This window comes from Curcuma longa, chromosome 20, assembly GCF_044706935.1.
Source record: "Curcuma longa cultivar G26 ecotype Majalengka, Jawa Barat chromosome 20, ITB_CL_G26_1.1, whole genome shotgun sequence".
Classification (NCBI taxonomy): Eukaryota; Viridiplantae; Streptophyta; class Magnoliopsida; order Zingiberales; family Zingiberaceae; genus Curcuma; species Curcuma longa.
The window spans coordinates 8,502,717-8,520,686 of NC_133880.1; the positions used below are offsets into that span (position 1 = coordinate 8,502,717).

At 36.0% G+C, this 17,970-nt stretch overlaps 1 pseudogene; it reads right to left on the reverse strand.

The window, feature by feature from the left end:
- Positions 1-2,050: 2,050 nt before the first annotated feature.
- Positions 2,051-2,742, reverse strand: LOC141813001 (uncharacterized; annotated as a pseudogene).
- Positions 2,743-17,970: the final 15,228 nt, after the last annotated feature.

Below are 17,970 nucleotides of genomic sequence, written 5' to 3' on the forward strand. Positions count from 1 at the left end.
GTTTTCTCCGTCATTGTGTTCCTTTAGCATGAAATTTATAAATTATTTTCTAAATTTGATATAATATATTTGGTTTTATTTTAATGATAATGGATTAACTTAAGTTTGACTTGTAATTTTGTATTTCTTTGTTGAGAGTTGACTTAGTTCTAGTTTGAATATATATAGGTGAGCGTAATATGATCAGAGATCAACTAGGTTAGTCAGATTATTAGCATATCAATTTAGAGTTAAACAGAAGGTTATTTAAGGTCTTTCATTGATTAATTAAACCCTAAGAGGTGCAAAATAAGACTCAAATTATGTATGATGAGGCAAAATTAAGGACGGACATGGAAGCTAGACTTCTGAAAAATAGAGAAGGGATATTAGGTTCATCGATACAATTTTAATTGCGATCCACTGTGTGAAACTGTAGCTTGATTGACCTTAAACTAGCTTATCAAAAAGCCAAAAGAGATAATTTAATGTAATTGTAGAAGGTTAGATAACAAATAAGAAAAGAGATCATCTAATGTAATTAGAGCTATCAATTTGAATTGGATCAGTTAGATTGATCCGTTCGCTAAATAATTTTAGGTTGGATTGAAATTTTATCAATCTATTTTAAGGTGGATCGATCTGCTTAGGCTTGCAACCCGCATAGGTTAGCCCGTGGTGGGTTTGGATGGACTCGTGGATTGATAAAATTTATTTTTTAAAAAAATTTAAAATTAAAGTAGAAAATTCAATGAATTAGTGCTATTGATCTAATTTTGACCCGTTTAAACTGTAATTTAAATTTAAAAAATTTAATATATATTTTTTATTTTTTGAGTGGTTCGTAAGTTAACCCGCCTAATCCACAATCCACCTTGTGTTAGGTTAAAATTTTTTCAATCTGTTAAATTGATGGATAGGTTTGTCTTACCCCCATCATATGATAAATTTTTGATGGGTTGGTTCATTCTATCATGGATTGACTCGTTTGACAATTTTAAATGTGATCGCAGATGGTTAGATCACTTTAAAGTTACGTGAGGCCTTTTAAGTCTCTTTTCCTACTGTCCCCTTAGTAATTTCTTATGTATCTTAAAGTGATTATTTCTCCTTATTCTTTAATAAAAAAAAATGGAATCTATCATCCTAATGGTCCAGTGATTATTTCACCTTCTTCTTCAGTAAAAAGGTGGAATCCACCACCCTAGTGATCCCACACGGTCGATCTCATGACCATCTATGAGGGGGTAAATCAAAAAGTTGTAGTTGACCACGATGGAAGAGGGCTTTGTCGAGATTCAATTCTTATCCACTTCAGTAATTCTATTTTATCGTAACCAACTCAACTATGTCCCGAGAGCGATTATTTCTCCAATAAAAAGTACCACGTAGTCAAGAGGTCTAATATGTAAATTTGAGCACAAGACTTAGTGTACACGTGTAAATCATCCTACGGTATGTAGCATTAATGGACTATTTTATAGATATATTAATTACTCAATATCATATTTGATTTAACAAAGTGTTTCATATATTATTTGATGAGATGCACCTTGTGATCCACCCTGATTGCCATGAAAATAAACTTAGAACGTGAGGGCATCTCCAATTGTATTTGTAGGAGTTGGGATTTGGGATGAGATTTTTTATGGTCTGATGCCATATCTAAAGTAAAAAATTTTTCATCTCTCTGCTATAAAAAAAAAATCTCAATAACAAGATTTTTATGTATCCCACTCTATATTTATATTTTATACTATATATATATAGATAATGTATTTTATAAATTATTTATATTTTAGATAGAATATGTATTTAATATATTATTATTTAGATTTCTATATAATTTTTTATAAATAATAATTGATAAAATATAATTAAAATTTTATAAAATTTAAATTTATATAATTGTTTGAATGATATTAATAATTAAAAAGTGGATTACATAAATTATAGTACATAAAATTATAAAGATTAACACATTTACATCATGTCATGTTTCTATTTAATTTTTTAAATTATTTTCTCTTGTATACGAAGGTGTCTCCGTGTCATCTCATTAGTATCATCTTCATAAGAATTTCATAATCTCAGCTTCCCGCAAAGTCATTTTTTGCCAATATATGGCGATGCTTTATTTTATTTTATTGCTCTCTCTTACTTTGGATTTGCTCTTTCTCTTCGTTGCCTTATGTCCTATTGGATAAATGTGGACTTCACAGTCGTCCACATCAACACTTGTATTGGGATTTGATGTGGAAGTGTGCCCCTTGATTCGGATGTTCTTGCCTCTTGTTAGAGTGATGATTAATTGATTGTGAAGTATATTTTTCATATTATCTGAAAACCCTTCACATGTACATATACTTGATGTCCTTGTTATCGTTATTGATTTTCCACATATTCAGTGTGTTCTCTAACACATTCTCGTCGCTCCAACCGCTTTGACGATGAGTATAAAAATTATTATATACAGAAAACATTCACCATCGGTGCAAACATATAGTAATGTGATAATAGTTGCTTCTAAATTCTTGACATAGTTCCAGCAGATTGATGTTTGTTGTAGTAATTAGCGATATGTTTCCAAAAAATTTGATTCTTCTAGTGATTACCAATAACTATATTGGTGCTAATGGTGGTCCATGACTTCGCAACGACTATGTCTTCATCAGCAGACCAAACTATTCGTTTTGGTGTTACGATTTCTTTGTCATTGACAGATGCATCTACACTAACCCTTCGTGATTCATTCAAAGGCATGACTGTTGCATGGTTGAGGAAGGAGAAAATACATACGATAAAGATGACATTCCAAATTGACTGTCCATGATCGATCAATCTTGGGGTGGATACATACCAAATGGAGTTGGGGTGACTTTACTCGGATTTGTCAAAAGTTTTGAAAACTTTGGAAATTTAGAAAATATGAAGAATATTGTGGAACATATGAATTTTTTAAAAAATTTAGAGGGTACTGTATGTGAGAGGAAAATTGAGAATATTAGATGTTTGTATGAGTACAAGTATTTTGGAAAGATGTGTTTTCTTTCATATTTAAAGAATTAAAAAGATTTGTAAAAAAAGCATTGAAATTTTTATCCGAATAAAAATATAAATATAGAATGAAAGGAAGAAATTTAAAAAAGAAAAAGAGAAAATGATAGGATGAATGAAAAAGATGAAATATTGAGGACGTATTTATAGATAATATTTTTAAAAAAAAATAATTGTTGAACAACGATTAATTTTTAACTGTTGAACAACGACTTCTTTTTCTATTTTATTATTTTTTAAAATAAAAATAAAAATAATTTTATTTTTTTAAAAATTAATAATTACGCATCCGAAGTTTATAAAAAAGAGATCTGATTATGGGAGGGTGTTCCTTTTAATTATCACATCATGACAATGGAAGTTCAAATGGATGCTCTACGGATCTATTCGGCATTGTGATTTATTATTCTTCCACCGGTCTTGAAGGGAGCCGTAAAGGGGTACCTGAGGACAAATAGTGTTAGGATGATATACAATATCATTATTGATGTGGCAGAAATCTCACCGTGATGATGCGGCGGTAGAAATCCACCTCGCATCAAAGAGAGATGACATCGAAGTTTTCTCATCGCTTTCTTCTCATGACATGATCGACTCTACGAAGAACAACACATGTCAAAGGGCGCACTGAGAGTCACTCTGACAAGGTCCCACCGATGCCAAATCATCACACACTACAAGAATTCAGGTATTTAGCGACGAAATATTTTCGTCGCTAACCTAATAATTTCGTCGCTAACATATCTTAGCGACGATAATATATCATCGCTATTTTTGTTGCTATAAGCTTGTCGCAAATTAACGTTAGCGACGAAATTTTGAAAATTCGTCGCTAACATTAGCGACGAAATCATAATCGTCGCTAATCCCGGAAAATTCGTCGCTAATGTTAGCGATGAATTTTGAAATTTCGTCGCTAACATTAGTGGTGAAATTTTGACATTCGTCGCTAACATTAGCGACGAAATTTCAAAATTTCGTCGCTAACACCTCGAAATAGGCTACCGGAGAATCTCGAAGGTTAGCGACGAAATGTGGTAATTTCGTCGCTAACCTGAATCGTATGTTAGCTACGAAATTACAAGATTTCATCGCTAATAGTAAACTTTCAGCTCTTTTATCCTATAATACATACACATCACATCACAACAAACCCTAATACATACACATCACAAAATAATATATAACATTCAATAACATATTCACATACAACTAACACAAAGTTTAATACAAAGTTTATCTCAACAACATCAAGAAAAAATACAAAGTTCTTCTCCAGAAACACATTAAGATCTTCTCCAAAAGATTCACATTTATTCACAATAGTAAGATTTCTCCAGAAACACAAAAACATTATAGTTCACAATACAAAGTTCATAATTCAAATACACTATCAAGTTCACAAATACACATAAGTTTTAATAAATTCAAGAAACAAACACTACTCCAAAAAGATAGCAGTGAAATGACATCCCAAACTCGCAACTGGTCTCTCTTCTCCTCTGCGTGCTACTCTTCAGTGCTATCAGATCTTCTCCAGTACTACAGCTGCAACCGATGCATCCTGTATACATTTTTTTTCCTTTGTTAGTTTTCAATGATTGGACTAAAAGGAGTTCTTCCCCCTCTTTGATAAAATTAGATAACATCATATAGTAATTGAATAAACACAGCAACAAGTAGAATATGAACCATCCACACGTGAAGCAGCTACCAGTAATGTAGTTAACTGAAGAAAATGCAGTACAAGACGGAAAAAAAACCAACTCAATAAACCAAAGCTTTCCTTTACCTGACATTCTCTACAGTTCCAGTTAATTGCTTTAGTATTTTAGAGATCTGCCTCCCACGTCTATCAAGTTCCTAACATAAGAATAAACACAAGATATCCATTATATCATATATTTCTGTGAAGACAGAAAGTGCATGTGATCATAGACTTCCAAAATGTGAAACCAAGTCAAGCAGTAAAGTAGAATAAAACTAAAGCATCACATTGTTGAACCATTGTTAATTTAATAGATAGTTATAGGGGTTATAGGGTACCTTCTGAGAAGGAAGATTGGGTTTCTCAGTCACTTCATTATAAATTTTTAGTCTTTTGATCTCTGCTTTCAGTGCAGCATCAGTTGCCAAAACTTTGATCCCTGCCATCATAATTTGATCATATGACAACTGACTTCCAGTGAAATTAGTTCAGATATTCACCAAATATAGAAAAATGTTCAAAACTAATAGTCTAATACAATAGGTTAATGAAACAAAAATCTAACATCATAGCATTACCATTTTTTGCAAGATCAGTCGCCATCAGCAACAGAAATAATATTGATTTTTTATTGGCAAAGCAAAATCAGTTATCACAAAGTCACAAATACATCATATATCCATTTCCAAACAATATTCTCATTTCAATGAAAAGTAAAGATAAATTACATTTAATTCAAAAAAATAAATTGGGTAACATTACACTGTTCTAATCCAAGAAACATCCTCACTAATTTAACAACAAATGGTGAAAGAAACCACCACAATGGTCCTCACATCCTGTGTTGGCCAAGGAAGGAAAAGGGGCGGGAATACGAGCCCTTACCGATGTCAGTAGAAGCTTGAACTGGGGCAGCGCGTGGCGGACGAGGACAGCGCAGGCGCCGGAGGGGGGCAACACCGAAGGTCGCGGAAGAAGAGGCGGGCACAGGAGCCGCACAGGCGGCGGAGGAGCTCGGAGATCACGGAGGAACAGCCGCAGCGGAGATCGCGGAGGAACAGGCGCAGGAAACCACCGGTAGCGGAGGAGCAGGAAGAGAAAGGCGGAGAAAGAGTGGATCGGGCTCAGGAGAAATGCGGAGGGAGTTGTTGGGATAGGGTTTTACGCGAAGGTTAGCGAGGAAATAAAAGTTTTCGCCGCAAAAAATCAGAGAGGTTAGCGACGATTTTACCATTTTCGTCACTAAAAATCAGAGTTAGCGACGAAATATCATGTTTTAGCCGCAAAAAACCGAACGAAGGATTAGCGATGAATTATTCTGTTTCGTCGCTAACAGTTAGCGACTAAACATATTAATTCGTCGCTAACAGTTAACAGGACGACCAATAGTCGATTGTTAGCAACGAATTTAAATATTTCATCACGAAAATATCGACGGAAATATATTTCCATCGCGATAATAACTACGGAAATATATTTCCGTCGTGAAAATAACGACGGAAATATATTTCCATCACAAAAATAACGACGGAAATATATTTCCGTCGCTATTTTTTGCTACGGAAATATTTTCCGTCGCAACACTAGCGACGGAAATATATTTCGGTCGCTATTTTTGTGACAGATATTATGTTTCGCGTTATTCGTTAGCGACGAAATATTAATTTCGTCGCAAAATTAAAGTGAAATTAATATCGAATTGAAGTTAGCGACAAAATATCAAATTTCGTCACTAACTGTTAGCGACGAAATTAATATTTCATCGCAAAAACTGAAGTTAGCGACGAAATATCAAAATTCGTCGCTAACGGTTAGTGACGAAATTTGATATTTCGTCGCAAAATATATAGTTAGCGATGAAATATCAAATTTCGTCGCTAATACTTATATTAGCGATGAAAATGAAAATCGTCACTAATAATTCGTCGCTATTTTTATAATCTCTTGTAGTGACAGAGCTCCAAAAATAATATAATAGAAAGAAAATAGAGTAAAACATATGAAATCCTATCCTTGAAAATCTTCCTCCCCTTACCTTATATAGAAAGAAAACCAAAGGACACACCTCATCGGAAGAAGTCCAAAGGATGTATCTTACTAAAGGGTGTCATTATAACCATTGTGTCCCTTCACATTATGACAACTGCTATATTCCTTTGCATTATGGTAATTATCGTGTCCCTTTGCATGTCGGGAGGTCGGACCAGAGGCAAATCGAAGATTGAGAGGTCAGACCATTTCAACAGGTCAGAACATAGTGTTGGCGGTTTCTGTAACCGCCCACCGGCGATTTTTGCTTCGTGCATCACTATGCCCACCACGCACCCCACTCCATGGAGAACGCAGCCTCTCCTTATTAAAGGGAGAGGAAAGCCCTTATAACTGCTTGAACGTGTTGTTCATCTGTCAACTCATGACCAGCAGTTTTAGCTCCCGAATCATGTTCGACATCTCCCTGAGATGTTGAACCATCGAAATATTCGGTTGCTTCTTGTAGCTATCAAACCTGATTGTTAGCTGTCGAAGTTTGCTCAGACTTACTCCACTATATTTTTCCTTAAGGGCTATCCAGACTGCATGAGCCGTAGGATATGACTCATACTCAAAAGCTAGGTCATCTACCATTGAACTAATCAATATGCCCTTTATAGTGGAGTCCTTTTTCTTCCATGCCTTGTAGGCATCAAGATCTCGTCTATTATGAGCAGTGGAACCATCTACAGGTTCTGTCATAACCTGATTTACAGCCTCCAGAACTTCTTGTTCCTCAAGTACATATTGTATCATGAGGTGCCAAATTTTGTAGTTTTCACCATTAAATTTTTCTCCCTTATTCAATTCAGCTATTATGTTCTTGGTTGCCATAACCTAACATAAATAAACAGATTATTTAGCTATTCAGTGTAATTAATATGCATGCAATTTATGATTGAATCAATATTAATTTGAGTTGGTTTACAAAATCAAGTGATAACTACGTTTCCACTCATCATTCGTATCATCCAATCAAATCAACATTAATCAATTTTATTACACACATCCCAACTAATGAACTAATCATTGAATGAACTGATCATTTAATTAAACATGAACTAATCATGAAGTTTAATATTATTAAATGAAATAATCATTTAATAATCTAAATGAACTAATCATTTAATATTATACTCATAATGAACTAATCAAAGAGTATCATGTAGAGAAAACAGCATAAAATGAACATATCATTAACATAAATTTGCTGTACTTTGTTAACATATAACAGACTCTACTAAGAATGTAATACTTAACATTCATATGACTCATGAACTGACAAGACTAATACTGTTCGTACATAACAACAGTATTAATAACATGACTCTAAGAAGATAGATAGGTGAACACTGCTCCCACTAGGAAGGACACTAGTGCAGTAGCCAATGTAGTCATGTTCATCCCGGACTCAATGATGGCAAGGTCAACTTTAGAATTGTCCAACGGCTCTATATTTGGATCCATTTCTGGATCTTCCACGCACTCTTTGGGATCCTCATCTGATTCTTCCTGATCCATTTCTAGATCCTCAGGTTCATTTTGATCTACTTCTATAGGATCCTCTTCGAATTCCATGAGGTCCACTTCAGGAACCTCTTCAGGTTCTTCGAAGTCCATTTCTTCAGGATCCTCCTCGAATTCTTCAGGATCCTCCTCGAATTCTTCTAGATCCATATCTTCAGGATCCTCCTCGAATTCTTCTAGATCCTCCTCGAGGATTTCATAGTAAAGTAGTTCTCTGCACATTTCTGAATATGACATGAGCTCTTCAGAATCATCCCATAGTTCGAGTGCAATATTCCTAAGATGTTCCGATAGTAAATAAACTAGAAAAAATCTTCGTTCATTGTCTGTGATTGGAATATCTTCTTGCTCTAGTTTCCAAAACAATTCATCAAGCTGATCAATCAACCATCTGACTCCCTGATTCAGGTCATAATTAAGCTTCTTAATCTTGTCCCAAAGTTTATTTTGTCGCTCTTCGCGACTAGTCAAGATGTCAGTCGTCCTTGTCATCTGTTGAAGCGTGCCTCGAATCTAGCTCCGGCGGCAGAGGTTGCTGCTTTTGTGTTGTTGGCTGATTCTTATCCTTTGTGGATTATAGATTCGGGAGCAACCAACCATGTAGCTCGGAAGCGAGTTACATTTGTGGAGTACCGTCGGGTACCAGCTGGCAACAGATGGATCTATGTAGGAAACAATGTAAGAGTTGAAGTTAAAGGCATCGACACTTGCAAACTCAACCTTCGTGGTGGTAGTGTTTTGTTTCTACATGATGTCCTGTATGCTCCTGAAATTCGACGGAATCTTATTTCCGTAACTTGTCTTCTTGATTTAGGGTATTGTATTAATTTTTACAGTCGGTGTGTTGAACTTAAGATTGACTCAGTGTCGGTTGGCTAGAGAGGGTCTATTAGGCACTCGAGCTAAGATTCATTTGTCTATATGTGAGCATTGTCTTGCTGGAAAAGCGACTCGAAAACCATTTGGTAAGGCTATTAGGGCTGAGTCACCATTGCAATTGATTCATTCGGATATTTGTGGTCCAATGAATGTGAAGGCTAGACATGGAGCTTCTTACTTCATTACATTTATTGATGATTTCTCTCGTTTCGGTCATGTGTATTTGATTTCTCATAAATCTGAAGCATTAGATTGCTTCATTCGTTATATGAACGAAGTTGAGAATCAAATGGAACGTAAGGTTAAGACCCTACGCACTGACCGTGGGGGGGGGGAATATTTGTCTGATATGTTCAAGACAATATGTAATGATAGAGGGATTATTAGACAGCTGACAATCCCTGGAACTCCACAGCAAAATGGGGTTGCTGAAAGAAGAAATAGGACTCTTCTTGAAATGGTTAGGTCTATGATGGCCCAAGCTAATTTGCCTATTTCCTATTGGGGAGATGCATTATTAGCAGCGGCTTATATACTTAACAGAGTGCCTTCAAAATCAGTTCCATCTACCCCATATGAACGTTGGACTGGCAGAAAGCCGGATTTGAGTAATCTGAGACCCTGGGGGTCAGCTGCCTATGTTCATGATAACTCTCATAAATATGGAAAACTGGGACCTAGGGGTAAGAAGTGTATCTTTATAAGGTATTCTGATACTTCTAAAGGTTATGTTTTCATTGGTGAGCAGCAAGATGGAACTATCTCTGAAATAGAGTCGAGAGATGCTACTTTTCTTGAAACTGAGTTCCCAATTAGAGGTGAGGTTGAGAAGACAGTTCCTCTATTTGAGGAGGATGAGACATTATCAACCAAAGAGGTGTCTATAGAGATGCCTGAACCTAGTCAACCGAGTGGGAGTAATTTGCCTAGTCATGAGTTGACTTCTCAACAGCCCAACTTACGAAGAAGTATTCGTAAAATCAAACCTAAGAAGAGGTTTGATATTGAGAATGAGGCATTGATGACACTCCCAGTTGACGATGATGAACCTCAATCTGTTGAGGAAGCATTGGGATGTAGAGTTAAAGAAAAGTGGAAAACTGCAATGGTTGAAGAGATGGAGTCTATGAATAAGAATCATGTTTGGGACTTAGTCGATCTTCCTCCTGGCCGAAAGGCTATTGGGAATAAATGGATTCTCAAAATAAAGAGGAAAGCTGATGGATCGATTAACAGATACAAAGCTCGATTAGTTGCAAAAGGATTTACCCAATTGGAGGGTATTGACTTTGAAGAGACATTTTCTCCCGTAGTAAAATTTGTATCAATACGAGTTATTTTGGCCTTTGTGGCACATTATGACTTAGAATTACATCAGATGGATGTAAAAACCGCTTTCCTTAATGGTGAACTTGACGAGGAAATCTATATGGTTCAGCCAGAAGGTTTCATTGCTGAAGGCCAAGAGGATAAAGTATGTAGACTTAAAAAATCTATATATGGGCTAAAGCAAGCGTCAAGGCAATGGAACATAAGATTTAATGAAGTCATTTTATCTTATGGTTTCGAAATGATCAATGAGGATCATTGTGTTTTCCTGAAAAGGGAAAAAGGAAAGTATGTCATTTTATCATTATACGTTGATGATATGTTGATAGCTGGAAATGACATAAGGTTTGTGAATGAAATCAAGAAGTGGTTATCATCACAATTTGATACAACAGATATGGGGGAAGCCGAGTACATCTTAGGGGTGAAGATCATTAGAGATCGTTCTAAAAGACTTTTGGGTTTGTCTCAAGAGACTTATATTAATAAGATGTTACAACAGTTCGGCATGTCTGAGTGCAACATAGAACAGACACCTATTGTGAAAGGTACTGTTCTGAGCAAGAGTATGTGTCCCAAGACTCCTAATGAAATAGCCGAAATGAAGAAAAGACCATATGCCAGTGCTATTGGTAGTTTGATGTACACTATGTTGTGTACACGTCCCGATATCAGCTATGCTGTTGGCTTAGTAAGTCGCTTTCAGTCAAATCCAGGACCGAGACACTGGAAGGCAGTAAAAAGGATATTCAGATATCTGAAGGCAACAACAGATTATTGTCTCTGTTTTCAAGGATCAGATATGAGCCTGACGGGCTATTCAGATGCAGATTGGGCTGGGGACCTGGATGATAGAAAATCCACATCAGGCTATGCGTTCTTATTGAATGGTGGCGCCATCTCCTGGAACAGCAAGAAACAGGCTTGTGTAGCCTTGTCAACTATGGAAGCTGAATATGTGGCATGTTCAGCAGCTGTGCAAGAAGCAGTCTGGTTAAGAAGGTTCCTAAAGCATCTGAAGATTGCTGAGGACAGTGGGAGTCCAGTTACTGTCTACTGTGACAGTCAAGCTGCAATAGCTTTTTCGAAGGATCCCAAATATCACAGCAAGGGCAAGCATATAGCTATCAAATATAACTTTGTAAGGGATATTGTGGCAAAAAGAAAAGTGGTTCTTAAGTATATCCCTACTCGTGCTATGCTTGCAGATCCTTTTACTAAGCCAATACCAAGAGAATCATTTTGTGAACATGTAAAGTCTTGGGACTTCGTAGAATGTAACAATGACAATCAAATATTATGATTTGATTGAGTAATTTGCCATAATCTATTCAGTGTATGTGTTTGAGTTACATTCATATAAGATCTCGGTATGCATGTTGGCAGGTTGTGATTGGTCCTCTCACATGGACAATCATCTCTATTTGTTGAGTACAAATGGAGGTAAGACCGGTGCTTATAGGACAGCTTATGTAGCTGATGGCTTATGTAGCTGTTAAAATTGTTACATTCCTATAAGCTGGGGTCGCCTTGATATTGGAATCAAGATGAGATCATTTAAAGTTTGATGATCGAAGTAAATGAACCCACCATTTACTAAATCTGTTCTGAAGCCAGATTAGAATTTATGTGTTAAATTCTGGATTAGGCATTGGGAATGTCTAGATCGAAATCTGTACGATGTTAATTTGAGAAAAACATGCACTCTTTTTGGTAAAGAGAATAACATCGTAGCATGTGATTCATACCACATGTGCTAATGCGACAATTAGGGTAGTAGGAGAATGGATCCCTGCTTCTCTACTATGTGAGCCCTATGAGATTATATGTTGATCTCAGCATTTACCTTAAGTGACTATTTAGCTGTCTACTTGAAATTTTAATCAGGGTTTGCTACTTTAGCATGTAGACCTATGACTATGGATGATTCGGTCTATGGAGCATGACTAGGAAAGCGACTGATTAAAATGAATAGATTCAAGCTAAAAAGGAAGATTAAATATATTTACATCTTTTGAGAATATTCACTGGTCGACCCATTTCTGTTATGTATAGAAATGATTGTGAATATTAGAGATATGAAACATGCTCTTGACATGATAGTCAAATTGAGGGATTAGAGATGTTCATATTGATGTAAATACATATTATTTAATCTGGGTAAATAGCAAGACATAATGAGTCCAGGAAATGGTTATGTACCACAAGAAGAGTGATTTATGTATCACTGGAGAACGGCTAGGTGCCACCTGGATGATGGTTGTGAGCCATCAGATAAATGACTGTGTGTCATTCAGAAAATGGTTATGTACTATTTGGAGAGCGGCTAAGTTAGGTGTAACAACTTTCTTAGCATTGATCGCTCTATGAGCAGCTATGTAAGGTGTAACAACTTTCTTAGCAATGAATGCTCAATGTGCTTGCTGTCGCACGAACCATTTTCCTATGTATGAATTGGTTGTTCTTACAGTCTATGTGACTGTGCATTCCGGTTATATTTAGTCTACGTGACTAGATACCTCTTAATGGTCTTTGTGACCATTTGCCTTTGTGGCTTCACTTGGACGAGTGGGAGATGTTGGCGGTTTCTGTAACCGCCCACCACCACTCCCACGTGCACCACTACGCCCACCACGCACCCCACTCCGTGGAGAACGTCGCAGCCTCTCCCTATTAAAGGGAGAGGAAAGCCCTGCTGCGAGGGTGCGTGAAAGAAGCAAAATAAACAAACCTGCGCTGTGTGTGTGGGCGTCCAAGCCGAAGCATAAGGAGGAACGCTGCCGGAGGTTGAGGAAGAACACCAAATCAAGGATTTGGTTTGTCTCTAAAGCGAGGAGTATTGAAGAGATTGAATACTTAGAGACATGAAAACATGTTAGCTTAGAAAAGTAAAATGTTATTTTGGGGCTATGCTTGGTAGGGGTACACTACCTAATTACTTGGTTTGAAACCTTTGTTTGAGTGTCTATTGGTCCTAAGTCATAGTTTGTGGCTTAGCTTGGACTTTGCATAGGCTTATAAGGAAGTAAGACATGTGAAGGATGTGTCACCAACTAAATTCAGTCGACTAGGAGAACCCAATTGACTAGACTAGTTTAGTAAATTGAGGAGTTGATTTACGTAAGGATTTAGTGAATAAAAAAGTTATATTCAACCAACAATTATTTGGAGGTTCAAATTAGAGGGTTGAGCAGTCTACTCAAAGATATTTCTAGTTGGTTGGTGATATAGTTGTCGATCATCTAAAGATAACATGTCTCGATTAGAGATGAGCAAAATAGATCTATCAAAGGCTTTATCATATAAACTCTTGGGGAGATTTGAACTACTAAGACTTTATGAAATCATTCTTGAAACTCCTCTGAGCAAGTGCCTATAGTGCTAAAAAATCTCTAAGGGAATGAATAAGTTTAAGGGCTTCCATTCAAGTTTTTGGTAATCATTCTTGAAACACCTCTGAGCAAGTACTTGCTCCTATACTTTAAGCTGAGTTATAAATTGTGGATTAGGAGTAGAGTCTTTAAACTATGCTAAAATAATTTGATAGTTTGTGTGTTTCTTTTATGTATTTATTTTATTTATGTATTATATTCTTATCATGAAAACAAACACAACCCTCCAAGCATTTTTTTTAAAATCTAGGTGGTCTACTCTTGTGATTCAATTAATCTTGGAGGTGTATGGCTCGGCTCCACAGACCACCCACTAGGCAAATCCAAAAATACACACAGTTCATTGCCCATCAGCCAACATCTCAAATTTTTTATTCTACTGGAGAAAAATGCCCTATAGTGCACCGTAGCTAGGATTCAAACCCTCTCTAAACATCTAATGATTTACTTGTCTATGTGTTTGTGCACGAGATTTGTGATTAACGCTTTGTTTGGGAGGAGGTGAGGGAAGGGGAAGAAAAGGTAAATAAAGAGAAGGAAACTTTTAACCTTGTTTGGAAAGGAGTGAGGGAAGGGGAGGGAAGGGTAGGGAAGGGTAAGTTTTAACTTTCCTTACCCATAAAAAAGAAGATTTTCTTACACTCTAATTTGGGGTGTAAGGAAAGGGAAGACAACTCTAAATATTATTTGTTCCAATTTTATCCCTATTTTAAAATATTAATTCTCAAATAACTTATTTAATTTATTTAAATTATAATTTTTAAAATTTTCTCGCTGAGCACGATCTTTTCACTCCTTTTTTATATTAGTAAATTTTTATAGAAATATATGTAAAAATATTAATTTATTTTTTATCATACCAAAGTATGCAAATTATATATTTTGTATGCTTATTGTATGTTTACTCATTATTTCTTTAAATTTTTTTTATTTATTTAAGTCGTAAATATTAATTTTAGTTGGTTTCACAAAGTAATTTTGGTAAGAAAAATCTTACATTGGTTTAATGAGCTATACATATTTTTTCACATGTAGATTTATTTTAAAAAGTATGGGTATTTTTATAATTTTATATATTTAACTTTCATTCCCTTTACTTTCTGTTGGGTTATAAGGGTGCAAACATAGTCCCACATCTAAAGTACATGGAAAAGATCATGAGATTAAAAGGATGGAAAGTATCTCCAATGGTATGAGACCTTTTGGGGAGAGCACAAAAACAAAGTCATGAGGGCTTAGGCCCAAAGTGAACAATATCATACCATTGTGGAGATATTTTATTTCCATCGGTTTTAACAAGTGGTATCAGAGCGAGACTGTTCTTCACCGGACTAACCGCCGGATGAGCCATGATCCAGATCTAACAATGTGGTTTGAACCTTAAAACAAAGGAAGTAGGTGCTCCCGTGTCTGAATCAATAGGATCAGATACCAGGTGAGAAGTCCTAGTAGGTCGGGTGGACCGAGGGGCAAAAAGTCCTAGTTGCGACTAGGTGGGATGTCCTAGTAGGTCGGGTGGACCGAGGGGCAAAAAGTCCTAGCTGCGGCTAGGTGGGAAGTCCTAGTAGGTCGGGTGGACCGAGGGGCAAAAAGTCCTGGTGGATCAAGGATTCAAGACATCAAAACGACGTTGGGGGGGGCCTGTGGTCCTTTGTTTGAGGGGGGATTGTTGGGTTACAAGGGTACAAACATAGTCCCACATCTAAAGTACATGGAAAAGATCATGAGATTAAAAGGATGGAAATTATCTTCATTGGTATGAGGCCTTTTCGGGAGAGCCCAAGAACAAAGTCATGAGGGCTTAGGTCCAAAGTGGACAATATCATACCATTGTGGAGATATTTTGATTCCATCGGTTTTAACACTTTTCCAAACAAAGTAACACATGTTACATTAATGAATCTTTCGTTCTTCCCAAGTAAGGAGAACATAAATACTTTCCTTCCCCTCATTTTCCCTCTCTTTCCCTTCCGTTAATAAACTTTCTCTCATCCCATCCAAACAGAGTGTAAAGGGCACCATCTATTCACCCCTCGCTCTATTTGGAGAAACATTAATTGTACCTTAAATTGAATAATTGAATCTTAACAAATATTAAATGGTGAATTGGCAAATACATTTATTATCTTACTTGTTAGTTAATTTGTTTGCTTCCATTATGAAGACTTTTAATTCTCAAGATAAACAAAGTGACTTCACATGAGATGACAAAGAGTTATTATGTATGTTGCTTAAAGAAAGTAGAAAGTTGTTTTAGAAATTAGAAAGAGTTGCACTCGTTACATTACTAAAGAGATAAAATAGACAATCATGGGGGTGAGAATTCAAGTAGTGTAAATATGGATCTAAACCCCATATCCACATAAGATGGCCTCAAGTTTATCATTAACAAATTACTTGCATCTACAACTGATCAAATTTCTTTTTGGATTTGAACATTTCATTAAATTGTTTCCATTATTTAGATGATCAAATGATCAAATTGGTTGCTCAAGTTGGAGTTAGTTGTGATTTCATGATTAGTTATTTCAATTTCTTGTTGTCTATTTGATAATGTTGACAAATTATTAATCATTAGTGTAGGATCGGAGAAGCGCTAGAGGGGAAAGGGGAGGGGGGAGTGAATAGCGCACGTCATTTTTCTTTTAAAACTCATTTTTATCTTTTCAAAATATTTTCTTTTTTCAAACACGAATGCAGCATAATACAAAACAAAATACAACAAAGACCAACTGTGACACGTCACCCATACGGTTTGGTCGACCGATTAGGCCGATCAGTCTATTGAACTCTGCAAAAATAAGGTTAGTGCAAAAGGATACAGTTTAAGTATGAAAGATAGTTATACTAATTACCTGATCTCAACTTTTAAATCCAAGTGAAAATCCATTGATGCCTAAGATCATCCTCATAAATAGGACTTGGCTTGACTTGTTCTTCTTTTCAGAAGAACCTTTCACTTCAGGAACTTACCTTACTTATCATTTGTCAAACATTTGATCATCTAGACTTGTTTGGGCTTCCTCTGCTCAACATCCGATCACTCTACCATGAGGGCTTTCTCCTGACTCAATGTCTAGTCCTTGCTGATCCATCGAGTCCATCTTGCCAAATGTTCGGTCCACTGGCCCATCTGGACTTCATGCCTGGTATTCTTAATCTATTAAGTCTTTTACCACATAGTATTTGGTCATCCTAACATTCTAGAGTTTTCACTTCTCTAGTATTCGGTTAGTCAAACTATTAGGACTTTTCTAGTTGACCCGCTACACACTCAATCAATCCATCATACCATAACAATACTTAATCGTAAACTTTTACCGACATCAAAACATAGATTCGATTTTGGTACTCCTTGCACTAATAATTAGTTGTGTTATTTGAACCAAATTAATTAAGTCATTTTGGTGAACTAGACTAGTTATAAAGTCCAAATCGACAAATAGTAGGATTTGACGATTTGATTGACTCAACTAGTCAAATTAAATTTATTTGATTGAACTGATCAATTGAGCTTGATACCCAAGGATATTGACTCCATTTAAACTCAACGGGTTATGCTTGTGTGACTCTACTCCAATATAATACCCTTGCCAATGCATACAAAAATCTTGGATCAAATAACAACTTCTCACAAGGAGGTCAGTAGGATAAACAATCTCTTCTATTAGGTCAAGACTCTGAGCTCCCTGGGCTCTTTCTTCTAAGCTCCTCTAGTTCTCCACTCTAAGCTCCTCGAGTTCTCCACTTCCAACTCCCCGAGCTCTTCCTTCCAAGCTCCCTCCTTTGATGCTTTGAGCTCCTTGGGCTCTAGCTTTTGATGCTTTGAGCTCTTTGAATTCCTTATGTTGAACTTGATCTCTTAGGCTCTCCATTCTAGAGATAGAGGTGAGTAAAAATTCAATTTCTTAGGCTCTCCATTCTAGAGATAGAAGTGAGTAAAAATTCGATTAAACTGAATAAATTGATCAAACAAATTAAATTTAAAAATTTGATTCGCTTATTTCAGAATTTCAGTTATTTTTTTAAAAAAATCGATTAATTCAGTTTGATTTCGATTTAAAATTT